The sequence below is a fragment of the Pyxicephalus adspersus genome, chromosome 2 (genome assembly GCF_032062135.1).
Source record: "Pyxicephalus adspersus chromosome 2, UCB_Pads_2.0, whole genome shotgun sequence".
Taxonomy (NCBI): Eukaryota; Metazoa; Chordata; class Amphibia; order Anura; family Pyxicephalidae; genus Pyxicephalus; species Pyxicephalus adspersus.
This window is the reverse complement of record NC_092859.1, coordinates 69,345,486-69,361,269: the sequence shown is the minus strand read 5'-3', so window position 1 is coordinate 69,361,269 and position 15,784 is coordinate 69,345,486.

Below are 15,784 nucleotides of genomic sequence, written 5' to 3'. Positions count from 1 at the left end.
TTCTGTTAAAGTGTTCTCTCATGGTTCCTTCTTGTTATAGACCCCTCAGTTAGTGTCCCCAGTATAGCGCTCCCTGTTAAACTGCCCTCAGGTTGTGTCACCGCTTATAGTGCTGTCAGTAACTCCCCCCTATAGAGTTCCTATTATAGTGTCCTCAGTGTCTTCAGTGTCTTTCAGAGCCTGTAACACATTACCATGATGCCAGGGATGGAGAGCAGAGGAGACACATCAGGGGGACCTGGAAGATGTAAGTCAATGTTCCGATGCCTTAATATTGTAACAGTGCAGTAAATCTAATGATACAATGGTATTTTTTGTAACATCACAGCTTGCATTGTAATGTTTTTGTGATGCCAACATTGTGATATCATCAGTTTCATGAGGCAAGGCAAATCAGGTAAAGAAGCTGCTTCTTGATGCAGTCACATATACTGCCATTTATGCAGAAGAAAAGGTAGTATGGAATTATTGTCCCATTGAGAAAACAAACATTCCACTACTATATAGGAAAAATTGTAAAAAGGTTTATTACATAATTTTAAAATATACAGTATAATATTAAATAAAAAATGGACCAAAACCACATTTCCTATAAAAGGTAACATTGCTGAGTACAATCTGGTAACATAAGATTGTGGGCTAGTCTTGCTCTTCCAGAGTTCAAATTTATATTCTCTAGTAAAGGAAACAATAATGGCAACTGACAGCTGACAATACAGACAGACTCATGGGAAAACATTATTTTTTTACTGTTTGTTTTTAGCATTACTGTAAGGATGTTTCAGTCTGCATTCATATTCCCCCACAGCAGAGAGCTATATTTTAATAAATCAGATGTAGTCATATCCTTGCCATGAATTTCAACCTTATTGTATAAAATATGATTTATTGGAGATAACATTTCCTCTCACAGTTTCTATCAATTAGAGAGGTAATGGGTCTGTTGGAGGAATGCAGATAATATTTTTGTTGCTACCAGTGACATTACCAGGAATATTCACAGTTGTGAAGGAAAGGGAAACACATAAAGACTATTTATAAAGCAGTGAATCTGACATTTAATACATATTCATTGCCATTAAAAACATATGGATCTAGAAGATTCTTTATTAGAGATTGCTTGAGGAATGTCAGGCCCATTGCTTTATAATGAGACTTATCATACATGTCATTTTGTTCAGCGTTACAAAATATGTACTAATAGAGAAATCACGATTTACTTTTTTATGATTTTTTTTTACTTTTAATGATTTATAACAGTACTGAATGTAGGATTTAGTAATTTAGGTAAGTGTTAAAAGATAAAATATTCCATAGCAAATATGGAAATGGATTGTAACTTTTAATTGTGAAAACAATAACCTTAATCAATAAATGAAAGAATGCTGTGTGCATCAACAAGGTTCAGTGGCAAGCACAACGACAGTCTGGAAACTTTTATTGTACGCATGAGTGATTATTTGTTATTAGAAGACTTCCTCACATCTCTTGTCATGAGGGCAACTGAAAAAGTTCTGCATTCTCCCTCTCTATGTACTTCAATGTCAATGATTTGCAGTATAGAATGACTGACAAACAAACAGCAATACACTTTGACAGAAGTTCTAACCCTTTCCTACTTCCTCATTTATCTTCTACAATTGCTTCCAAAATATATCGTAAGCAGACTAAAGTAAACTTCAGGCCACATACATGAACTAATTGCATTGATGATTTTGATTATTATAACCTTTTTTAAATGAAGGAGAGGCAATGTCAAATTTTCTGTGTTGATCTAAAACAAGAATGTAATATTTATTAAGGCAGAGATCATATTGCATTTTGGGAGGTATTCATGCAGAAATCCTGAAAATGTATAAAAGGATTACCAATCATTTTTAGATCAGGTATTTCTGGGTCAAGCAGCTAACAGTTTCAGCAAAAGTAGCCATGTTTTTTAGGGTTCTATTTATAAATTATTGCCTCTTCAGTTCACTCATAAAATTGATGTATTTACTATGGTGATAGCTGTGCGATGATTGACGATTGGCCTCTAGCTGTCAGAGTCATTATTTCAATAGGTAATCTGTAGAAAAATAGGACCATAGAAATCACCCCTAGCTAATTTCAGATAATTTATAAATAGACCCTTAGTACAGGTTTTCTTTTCTTTAGTACCTGTTCAAAGAAGTCTAACTTGGCCAGTGTTGCCAATGCCCTGAAACCTTACAGTCTGTAAAATAAAATGCAGTGTGGTTAGGTAAAAACAATGTCTTCTGATGTATAAAGTACTAATTATCAGTTCTAAAATGATACTTATAAAAGCCTTTCTGCAAACTTTATTAAAGTAAATGTTTAACTACTTTAGACAATATAAGGCCAAAGATTGTCATTGATAAACTTTTTCTGTGCTGTAAATGTCAGATAATAACCAAATCATTGCTTTTACATGCTGCCCTCCAGTGGGTATTGTTAGGTATTGCAGTTTATTGCATATTTACTTGATATGGCTATTGTATTCATAACTTTTGTTTTTGAAAAATGATTTTTGAAATATGCAGATCCATATTTACCTGTAGTTTTTCTGGCACCTTCTTCATCTCTACAGGCATTGAATGGGTAAACAATCTGATACCAATCTTTGTCTCTGGGTTACACTGAGCCCTGATGTTAGACTGTATGGCTTTCAGAGATTTAATGTGGGCTGATCTGCTGGCTCTGGAAGGTACAACAGCTTCCTTTTCATCCCCTGTGGCCTCCTCTCCTTCAGACACAATCTTCCCATTAGTGCTGTTGATAACAGAATTAAATGACATATATAATCCATAAAAAAAGCAAAATATTCAATGGTTACTTGCATCACCTGGAACAGGGCATGGACCCTGGAGGGGGCCCACCTGGAACTTTCCTCCCTCATTTTCTACATTTTCTTGCCTACCTATTTGTAGTTCGTCTACCTTTCATTTAAATATACTCTGAGCTTCTGCATGCATAGAAGCAAATCTGTAAGAAACCAGAAAGAAGATGCCAGAGCTGTAGAGGGAACTGGTGGACGTTACACTGCTGGAATGGAGGTAAGTATAGTTCTACGTTAAACAGCACATTTTTAATAGTCTCTCCAAGTAACGGAGAGTTGAGAGTTATGCCTATGTACTACTGAATTTTTGTTTATCTACTTTTATTTCTAGTGTCGGATTGCTTGTGTTCCTTTGTCTCCATGCGTCCCTGTATTTCTGTCTTTCTTAATTAGAAGAGTAGAAGCAAGAAACATTTACTACATGCTTACCTTACTCTTACATTATCTGCATTATTTTGCTTTTATAACTAATGAAGGAAGGCTCAACAAACACCCATATCCCATTTATAAGAATCTAGACAATGGTCCTCAATTCTTCGCAGAGCACCATAGTAGCCACTCTAGCCACTAAGGGTCAGACTGTAGTAACGTCCTATGGATGAAGCCAGAATTTGCTGCTGTCCTACAGCCCATTAGGCCCCACGGCCTTGTTATATACTGGTATGTTCATGATTATTACAGTGAGCTGCCATTTACATATGAAAAACAAACTTCCATTCTCATAATACATAAAATTATATAATAATGTATTATAGTATTATAATTTTATTATAAAAATAATGCACAAGACAGCAAAGTATTAAGGTCTGTCATCACTAACGTTCATATAATTGTGAAAAGAAAGTTGGGAAAACATTCTGTGCTTTCTTGCAATTCTTTGCTATTTTGCGTTGAGAAATGTTGTTTTTAAATTGATAGATAACTGATAGATAGATAGATCTATATTGATAGATAAGTTCAGCACAAACTGCCAAGCTGCAACCCATCTGTGCTTGCAAAGACTGAGCCTTTGGTGGAAGCTACTTTTATACCCAGTCTTAAGCTGGTAATTGAGGAAATTTACAAAAAGTTACTGTATTACCGTTACAATCTTACTTTTTAGAGTGTGTTGCAAGCGTCAATTTCCAAATTTGTTTATGTTTATCAAATAAAATTAAGTATGTTGGTGAAATTTGCATGGTAAATAAAGGTTCAAAGGATTTAACAAATTACAGATTTAATTTTTTTTTTTTTTTTTTTGCTTTAACATGATAATACCACTTGGAAAGCCTATTTCATGTAAATAACAGGTATTTATACTAATATAAAGGTCCTTGTTTGGCTTTTTTGCATCATGAGGTACAATTGCAGCCAGCAACAAATAAGAAATATGCCCTATGCAAAAAATACATGCAGTCACTTATCCCCATAGTAAATTTGGCCCAGCAGAAATAGTAATGGGAATGTAGGACCTTAGCATCATTTACATGCGCTAATTCGCCTCTCCCCGCACCTCACATTTTTTAAGATAATTTAATTCCTAATGGTTTTATGCTCTGGAAATTTCTTTTCATTTCAATTTCACCATAGAGAAATGCTATGAGAGGTCCACATTTAGAAGGCAGAAAGTAGCATGCTCACCAAATAATAGGCAGACGTATAGAGACACATCAAAGCTTCTGCTTAGCTAGCCTAACAATAAAAAATATATGGTAACTAAAGTCGCTACTGGTGGTCTGCGAAAGAATTTTGATGGTCCACGAAAATTGGACATTATTTGAAATTTTTATGTTTTATTTTTTAATAAAACAAAAATAATATTCTAATAAATTCTTATATTCTGAATGAAAATTTTTACCTTTATATTGCACTAAATTCACGAACTGTACTAGAGACCGAAAAACAGCGTGAAATCAGTGTAGTCCTAAATATGAGGCAACCGTTGCCGACCCATACGCTTCAGAATTGTTTCCACCATTACAACAGTCACCTCGCTCCGAATACCGATTCTAATCCAATTTTTTTTTTCTCAGATGTTCTTTTAGTATGTAAGTATGACCTTAGCTGTGTATTTTCTTTAACTGTTATACTTAATGGCATTAAATAGTTTAACTTTGATAACTAACTTGTTTTGTCTTAGATTCATGAAAATAAATTCATGAAATAAACCCATAATGAGTTAGAAAAAGCAAACAAAAATTTTGCAATTTTTTAGTAATACCAGAAATAATGCAACTAATATTAATAGTAACAATAGTAATGTTAATTTAGTAATGAATAAATCAGAGCCTCCACTGTCCTGTCAGGTACCATTAGGAAGATATTTTACGAATATATTTATTTATTTTTTTAAAGAAATCATATAAATGGTCTGCGGGATTTAAAATTATGAACTTATGTCCCTGAGGTCCGAAAGGTTGGCGACCGCTGCTATAATGACATTCTGTAATTAGTACAAGCAAATACAGCCAAGAGGTTGACTTTTCTGAATTCTATATTATTAATATTAGCTGATAAGGTGGACTGTACAAGGGGAACATTACTGGTAGACTAAAAAGTATTTAGTCAGACTTAGCAGGGGGACTAACAAACAGCATTGTTTTAATTGTTCAGTTGTATACCATATTCTATATATTTATACCTTTATTATGCCTACCTGAGGGTTTACAAAGGCCTCAGAGAATGCTTAGTAAGTCCAGAATGGCATGAGACAGAGAAAGGCTTGAGGAAGAATTTAATATATAATTTTAATATATATTTAATATAGAATTTAATTTATATTTTACGTATATATTCTATTTATATATTTTACATAGGATGATAAAAGTAAAACTGTTCAGTTCTTTTGATTGCCACTTAGGCTTCACATACATGGAATGAGAGAAGTGTATAATAAAATGAAAGATGAGAGAACAGAATTGTATGAAGTATGATACCCAGAAGTTTATGCAGAGAAGTATAACTAATTGTAGCCCCTGTTATGGAGAAATGTTATTGTCTGCACCTTCCCTGCTGCTTACACACACACATGTATACATACATGTATAGTATGTATAGTATATATATATATATATATATATATATATATATATATATATATATTTATTTAGTATATATAGTATACACACATACAAGTATAGTATGTATAGGAACTACTGTGCACACAGCTGTAGCAGCCTGATTGGTGCGCTGCATAGGAAAAGGATTGGGATTGGCTGCAGGCCAGGGAAGAGGGATCCACCCCCAGGGAGAGGGAGTAAGAGAATGTGAGGGGTAAAAGGGCAGCACATATAGCTGAGGACATTATGTGCCCTGTGTGACGCGTGGCTGGGAGGACAGTAACAGAGGGAGAGTTTCTCTACAGTTTGCTGCATCCAAGGTAGGAGAGAATATTCAGTCTTCCACACCTGCTTTTACCCAGAGACTACAATTTGAAAAATCCCCATTTTACAACAGTGTGGTGAGAGGCCTGTGACCATTCCACTGATTCACCTTAGAACTTTGACAATAAATTATTAAGATTTTTCTGGAACTTTCCTCTGCAAGACAATTTCATGTTTAACCCCCCCCCCTGTGGGTACAAATACTCCTTTCAGGAGTTTAAGCACGCCAATACTCAACAAAGGCCCCAAGGCAAGGCATGCTGGGAGTTGTAGTACCAATGGGCTAGTGAGGTTAGATAGGTATATTGTTTACGTCAGACATTGATTTGTTGCATTGCATCAGTATTTGTGACTGTTTGTACTGCTAAATAAAGTTTATTGCTGTGTTATTCCCACACAGATCATTTGAGGTATGGCTTCTTACAAGGGGGTTTTGGGTGAAGTGAGCACCATGGCTATATATATATATATATATATATATATATATATATATATATATATATATATATATATAGTAATAAAGTGAGTCTAGGGGAAGGGTCACTTAAAGTATGCAAGGGATACGCAAGAGATACATTTGTCAAGCCTATTGGTAAGAATATCAAGTTGAAGAAAGAGAAGAAGAGGCTTTTTGTGGCAAATACAATTGAGTGTATTGATAAAAAACAACGTTTGCAATGATGCTACATATTAACATAGATCTATGCTTATTGTCTTTCTATTAGGCTTAGTTTACACGGATGTTTTCCCCAGCGTTTAACCTGAGGCTTTAAAAGCCCATGTTTGAAATTCCTATACACTCCAATAGGCTAATCTACCCCAGGACGTTTTCTTGAGGCACGTTTATGAGCGTTATCTATAAAGTTGCTTGCAACGTTTAAAAAATTAAAACACGGGCTGGAAAACCCCCCAAAACATGGGAAAACGTCGGTAAACGTTTCTATTGGTTTCAATAGGGCGCTTTCCTGCATTTATAAGCACCTAAAACGTAAATGTGTTAATAACACGTGAACACCCGGCATAGACGTTTTCCAGCGTTTTAAACGCAAGCTTTAAAACTCTAATAAAAGTGCATAAAAACGCATATAAACGCAGTAGGAACGTTTATATGCGTTTTTAAAAACGTCTGTGTAGATCCAGCCTTAGTCCGGCTGCAGGCATCCCACTGTTCACTATATCACCACCGGTACATGTATAAGATCTTTTGGCTTTGAATTATACAAACATTGTTCTTTGAAGATTCAAAACCTTCCCTCTAAAAGAACAATGTAATAGCCTGGACTAATCTTTCCTAATTTCAACATATATATATATATATATGGTATATATATTACTGTGGATGTGGACCCTATTCCCTCCTATGTATTATCATTCAGTGGTGCATAAATTGATACTCAGCACCATATATATCCCTCACAACATTATTTAATCAAGATTCTATCTTGCTATCCCTATTATTCTGGCTATTTATATGTGAGAAAAGGGCTATATACATTTAGCCCTCCCTCCACTAGTAGCTCCTAAGATTCCTGCCATCAACATATTTTTTCATAAAATACTCGGATGGATTTCATTACCCCATAGTGGACCCTTACATATGGTTCTACTCAATGTTTCAATAATTAGTTTATTGACAAAGTTGTTTTTTTGCCAAAATAATCTATTGCATAGAAGAAATATGTCTAGCACAATTAGCTTAGGAGATCCATGTTAATATGTAGCACTGTTACAAACATTGTTATTTATCAATACACTCAACTGTTTTGGCCACAAAAGCCTCTTTTTCTCTTTCTTCAATCATATATATTTTTTTTGTTGTGTATTATTGTTTAACCAAAGCATATTACTTATTTATTATTTCAGGGCCAGTTGCTTTCAAAAACGTTTATTAGTATCTTGGCTAATCTGTCCGTGTTACAGGGCCCCTATGAGGGTGAGTGCTACATATCCATAGACTATTTAGGATTAATGTAATAGGCCTGATTTATTAAAGCTCTCTGAGACTGGAAAAGATAGACTTTCATTGGAGTGCCTGGGTGATCCAGCAAATATGGAATGGATTTCTTAGAAATCATTAGCTATATTTTGGCAAATTTGTTGTTTGACTCAGATTGGCCTGTAATATTCTATCTTCTCAAGTAATGGTGAGCTTTAATAAATCCGGCCTAATGTATTTATTCTGTTATTTTGATTGAATGTTTGCTTACTATAACGTATAATAGCAATTTATTCACAAACATATGTACTTTGATTTGACTGTACACAATAATTTGTGTTAATGGAAAATTCAGTCAGTGAAGCTCACTCTAAACACCACAAGATGGCGGAATAAAACAAGTCATGCAGTAGTACATAAAAAGTTTCTTTAAAACTTTCTAGATTTCAAATTCTCAAATCTAAAGTAGCACAAAAAAATGAGATCTGGAATTTACAAATGATTTGTTATTTCAACATGAATTTACTCCTGTGATAACACCATAATGTACTGGACAAAATCTGCCACTTAAAGTGATGCTTTATCTAGTTTGTAGCTTTGGAGAAAAAAGTTTTTGTGTGATACTGTGCAAAACACATGCAAGTGACCATCCACATTACCTGAAATAAATTATATTTCAAAAGACCAGGCCACCTACTTATTTTGCTCAACAATCCACTTCTGATACTCACATGTCCAGGTTCTATTGCAACAAAATAAGCAATGATTTACCCTAACTCGCCAGAAATTTTCTTATATAGCATTCTTTATTTTCAGTATAGTAGACATCAAAATCAGTACATACAAATATAGGAAATAATACATCAGGAAGGGTTGTAATTACAGAAAGGAAAAAAGGCAGTGCTCATAATATACTAAGAGCAATCAAATACATATAATTCACAAAATATGGCAGGATAAGGTATAGGATCCACTGAATGAAACAATGGGGAACTTACATGTTAGTATGGCAATTCTCCTTAGTCATAGTAAAAACCATAGCCTTATGTACACATACACCTTCAATATTCTGGGGAGTCTAGGAATAATTTACAATAAAACCTGGTAGTTTCAAATCCATCATTCCGGTCATTAAAGCTCGCAGTGAGGTATTCCATGAGCATGATCGGATTAACAATAAAAAACCGCTGAGCTATAGAGGGGCAGGTGAGTGACCTTCAATTCAATGGTATGCATAGTTTTGCTAAATTAAGCAAATGCAGGACCACTGAGGTTTTATGAAATTTGAGTGTTAGGGGACTACCTTGTAGCATGAAGAATTCAGGGTCATCTAAGACATTGTAGTACGTAAATTGTTTTTTTTTCAATAGATTTTTATTGGGTTTTTATTATAAAAATTACAAAACATGGGGGTAAATGCAACCATATCTTTTATGTAACCATTTCTTTTCCTCCAGAAGCAAAGAGTGCCCCCTTGTTCTTTGTAACAATCTTAAAATAAAAGTTGGGAAGAGAGTTCTCTCTATTTACTCTTTATATATTTTTAGAAGGGTGATCATATCCCCCCTGTATGTCTCTTTGGGCAATAAATGAGCTCTCCATACTTCCCATACCCTAGACATTTTTTCTTGCGTGTCATTTAAAATACTGGACAGCTTCTCGTTGAGGAATGTCTTATCTATACATGATAATACTTCATGATAAGGAAGAACCTGTTTCTTCCAATTTTTTTGTGATCTTTTTCTTGGTTGCAAGGAGAATATGCGCACACAGTTGAAATTGAGTGTTAGTGAGAGCAGAGGGTTTGAACTGTAATAGTGCTATCCAGGAGTTGGTGTATGTGCCTATGAAATAAAGTCCCCAATAGTCTAAACACTCTGCTCCAATATCTTTTAACTGATGAACAGGTCCACCATATGTGCAATTCAGTACCAATCTCCTGGCATCCTCTGAAACACAGACCTGACACCATCTTAGACACATGCCTTAGCTGTGCTTGCACCATATACCAGTACTTGGACATTCTAATCCAGTTTTGGAATTGTTCTTTCTCTGATCTCGCATTTCTTAGGTCCCTTTCCCAGTGAGATGTATAGGAATGCATTGATGCCCCGGTCACTTTAGTAAATTTTGAGTAGATTACTGTGATTTATTTAGGACACAGGGGGGTTCTGAGGCATTTGTGCTCAAACACTGTCGATTTAGCTGTGTGGTCTAACCCATGTGTCAAGGATTGGATCCAGTGTCCTAATTTTAAGTACCAGAAAAACTCCCTGCCAAGTATATATTGCGTTGAACAGATGTCCTCCCAACTAATTATTCCCCTCCTGCCCAGCAAGGAATACACTGCCTTGTAATTGTGTGCCGATCACCATTCCAAAGCAGTCAGTGATTCCATCACAGGCGGGAAATGAGAATTACATTCAATTTTGAGGGAGGTGTGGGGACATGAGACACCCTGAATATCTTATCTCATCCCACACTTTAAGTACTTGTCTAAGATATACACTAATTCCAGTAGGGCTTAACTGATGGGGGAGCCAGGGAAGGGAACTTATAGCAACTGGATTTATCAGGTAGACTCCAAGTGCACCCACCTTGGGGCTGGACCTCCTGCAAAAAGTTTGGGTGCAATCTGAGCCACCTGATAATATTTTTATATAATTGGTACACCGAGACTTCCATGGCTTTTTTTGGGCATACATCGTTTTTTGTGGTACTATTATGGTGGTTTTATTATGCCAGATAAATGAAAACACATTTTTTGGAATGCCCAGATCATATGTGTAGGTACATGGATTGGTAACATCCGAAAGTAGTACTATAATTTCAGGAGTATGGTTATCTTTACCGAATTTATTCTACCCAACCATGAGATGGGGGTGAGAACTCCACTTGGTGATTGTGCCTCAGTTGTGCAAATAGGAGGGGATAATTAGAGGAAAGTAAGACTTCATAGTGCGGGTGATTTTAATACCTAGATATTCTAAGTGATGGGGTGCCCAAATAAAGTGGAATGCTCTTTGAAGTCACGAGCACAAGCTTTCTGACAAACTCAGATCAAGAGCAATAGACATCCTCTCATTGACCAGCCCAGAGATTTGAGAAAACTCCTATAATATTGCGAAAATATTTAGGACGGAGATCCTCCATTGAGATATAGTTAATAATATATCTTCCGCAAATAGATTAATTTTGTAGGTGTTTTGATCAACTTCAATATTATGGATGTCAGGACTCTACCTCAGTGACTGTGCCAGAGGTTCTAATGCTAGAATGAACAACAGGGGTGACAATGGGCACCCGTCTCCTACCCCTAAGGATGGGGAAAAAGGATGAATAGTATGAGGAATGTCTCACCTGTGCTGATGACGTAGAAAAAGGTGTACTTAACCAGGTCCTGAAATGGGATTGAAAACCCCATTTCTGAAGGATATAGAACATATCTAACGCCAGTAACATACTGGGGATTCTTTTTTGTTGTATGAAATGTATTAAACTAACTATCTTTCTTGAACTATCTAGCGCTTGTATATTCGAGACAAACCCAAACTGATCTTTATGGATCAGGTCACCAAGAAATTTGTTTAGTCTGTTAGTTAAGATTTTTGTCAGCACCTTCATATCAAAGTTCAGTAGTGATATAGGCCTATAGTTGTGGGAGTCCCAGGAATCTTTGCCTTATTTTGGGATCATTACAAAATGCACTAGAAGGGATGACATTGGGTGTCGGGGATGTTCTCTCACATGATTAAACATGTCCGCCAGTTTGGGGGCTAATCTTTCCGAGAATGTTTTGTAATACTAGACAGAAAACCCATCCGACCCTGGTGATTTGGTAGTTTTCAAGGTTTCTGCAGACAAGAACCTTGCTTCCATCTGTTTGGGCATATAAGGGTTTAAGGTCGGGAGGGACAATTTAGCCAAGAGCTTGTCATCCAGTTCGGAGTTAAAAATATTTCGGGATCCATATAACTTGGCAAGCATCTTTTTTAAATTGTTCACAGATTGTCACTGGGTTAGCTCTGAGACCACCATTAGAAAGCCGTACTTTTATCGGTGTTGCATAAGAATGTTTGGGGCTCAGAATATTGGGTCCTGGTTTGTTTGCTGTCACATAGAAATTTCTCTTAAACCAATGGAGTTTTTTCTCCACCTGGTAGTCCAGTAAGGTATTCACTTCCATCTTGGTCCAATTTGTTTTCTGGAATCACTGCTAAGATGGGTTCTTTTTCAACCAGGACCAGAAGCTTTTTTCAGGCGGGATGCTATTTGAATGAGAGCACCCCGTAAGTTCACGAGACGTGAGTGGCACGTCATTAGGACGCCATTGGAACTCTGTTGAGTTGGTGGGTGAATGATGTACATTGTATTATAGGAGGAGAATGATCAGACCAAGGGGTGGATAAAATCTTTGTTTTAGGAACCTGAGGAAGAAATTGTTGTTTCACAAAGGTATGGTCTATATGCGTATAAATACAATGGGTGGGTTTCTTGTAGGAATGCTGGATGCACCATCATTCTATATAGTCCAGTTAAAAGTGCTGTATGCTTTTCCGGTATGCTTCACCACTTTTTAGTGAGAATCCTTATCAGCTCCATTTAGGGGTCGCCAAAGGCAGTCATAGACTTTCTACAATTCTTATCAGATCTCCAAATTCCCACCAACTCATTATTGGTAACAATCGATGTAGAAGCTCTGTACTGCAGTATCCCTCATGATAAAGGTATCCATATCATCCAACAATTTTTTAAGTGATTTTTACCCCCAACACCCCTTTCAGCCAATTTGTCATTTCTTTGTTAGAATATATCCTTACCAGAAACATCTTTACATTCAAAAATACCTATTACCTGCAAGTACAAGGAGTTGCCATGAGCACTAGATGTGCGCCGGCCTATGCTAACAGGTGAATGGGAGAAAAAACTCCTTTCAAACTCCCTTGATGCTAAATATCTTCTCCATATTCAAACATGGAGAAGATATATTGATGATATCTTCATGATTTGGACTGGTCCAGAATCACTCTGAATGAATTCTTCAATGAAATACAAGTTAATACACACAATCCTAAATTTACTATGCACCAGTAGAACAAAAGTACCATTTCTAGACACCTTCATAAGCATAATTGATAAGGGCACCAATAGTACTACACTTTATAGAGAGGAAACTGTCAGGAATACAATTCTCCACTCGAGAAGCGCGCTTCCTTCTCCCTTGAAAAACAGTATTCCCCTGAGCCAATACATCAGGCTCAAACGAAATTGTACAGATCTGACAGATTTTGAAGTTGAAGCTTACAACAGAGACTGCTAGTCCGAGGATATAGCAAAAATCTTCCCAAGAGAGCATACCAGAAAGCCAAAATTTCTGATCGCAAAAGCCTGAACAATCAAACTAAACCAAATTCATCTAAAATAGATGTACAAACCCGGATAACCACTACCTTTAATAATCAACAGCAATCTATTTCTAACATCCCTAAACATTGGCATATTCTAACATCAGACTCCAAAACTTCTAAATTCATACAAAAGTGTCCAAGGATCACATACAGGAAGTCATAATCCTTGAGAGATTATTTAGTTGATAGCTATTATACTGTATACTGCACAAATGTGGCAGTTGTTCTCAATGCTCCTGGTTAAAAGAACAACAAGAATTTCAGCTTCCCAATATTAAAATACATAGAATCAAAAATTACATTGACTGTTCTACACCAGGCACAATTTTTTTATTTCACATGTATTTGTGGCCGCTACTATGTAGGCAAAACCAAACACGTGAGAAAACGGATAAATGAACATATATATTCCATTAATCCTGGAAAAATGCTTACTCTTATAAGCCACCATGTTGGCTTGCAACATAACTTTGACAGCTCAGTAAAATCTTTCTCAGTGTTGGAAAACATTATCCCCAACCCCAGAGGCGGGAATTTTGATAAACGAATATTACAATCTGAAACCAAATGGATTTTAAACTTTTAAACCACCATACCACCTGGTTTAAATGATATGGTATCCTTAAAACCCTTTCTCTAACTAAAAAATACATATACAATGTATATATCAACCTGTTCTCATTTCTTCCCTTCACATTTCTTTGTTATATACTCTTTGATAGACCTTCAATTGATCGCTGTCCTGATATTATCTATACATTGACGGTATTATATCTTACATTATGACGATTATTGATGCTTTTGTATATAGGCAGTATATCTTATGCTGTTATGTTTATGTACTACTATGCTTGTTTTTGTAAGGTCATGCGATTATGTTTATGTACTACTATGTACTGTTTTTGCATTATTGATATATTTATCACTTTTTGACCTGTGTGTTATAATATTATACTACATAATTTGTATAACTGATAATCTTAGTAATTCCCCTATATATGTTGGTACTGAATGTCACTCAATATCCTACTGACGACACATGTATACTATATATATCAAGTCAAATTTCATGTAACTTACTGTTCATACATGCCAATATCCTATTTCAGGTATGCGTACATATGGATATACTGTAAGTCACAATTACTTAGCAATTAATTTCTCAATTTGTTAATATAAATTAAATTACCTTAATAATTTTTCTTAAAAAGGCATACCATTGAATATTGGCTCATTTGTATAGAAGAATGCAAAAGCAGATTGATTCATTATTTAATATTGTTTTAATCTTATTCATTAATTTTCCCTTGCTCACTAGCCTTATGGGGGACAGGAGCACTCCAGTTTACTTGGGTGCATTGATTAGCTGACCCTCCTGTTGAGTGTGCCAGCTGATCCTCCTGTCCCCAGTTTGGACATTCACAATAGTGACTGCCCAGGTCTTGCCACCTCGGAGTATTCCGACTATATCAGAAAGTGAAGGCGGTGTTTAAATGAACAATTCAAAACAACTAGAAAAAACTGCAACATTGATTACCGCGTGCGTCTCCTCCCCTAGGGGCCAACTTTTGGTTGCACAAAGTAATAATATTCCCATGCAACTGCGCATGCGCGGAAATTCAACAACTTTAATAAACGAGCAGAAAGGGTCGGAAATAGCCCTTTCCATGTTAAGATACCAGCTCGATAGGGCACATGTGCACAAGCCTACTCAATTGGGAAAAGTTAACTCATTTAGGACCATTCTAAAATAAGTGTAAACACATATTTCTTACACCTATTTCTTTTTTATTTATTTTTTTATTACTGAACCCTTGCTTATTGTAAAGTCTCATATTTTCTTAGATATTACAAAATAATGACACCTCCTAGTTCCCAACAATCGGATACCCATTGAGTTATATAATTATATGCATCCAAGTAAGATAATTCATTATCTTGACTATTAGTGATAATCTACTGTATTCATTGGATGCATTCCTCATATAAATGTTCATACTTTTGTTTTGTTTTTTTATTTTTTATTATTATAGCGTGCAAATTTATTTGTATACTTACCTTGAACCAATGTAACTGAATTTGTAATGGTTCCAAAAATTTCAACAAATGAGTAAGTTTGCCTTAAACATATATCTAGTTATGAATGGCGCTGTAACCATGTAGTAATCGATTGTTCACTTATTGTTATGATTCCCTAAGGTCTTTTGAATCCCCTGAGAAGGCCCATTGAGGCGAAACGCGT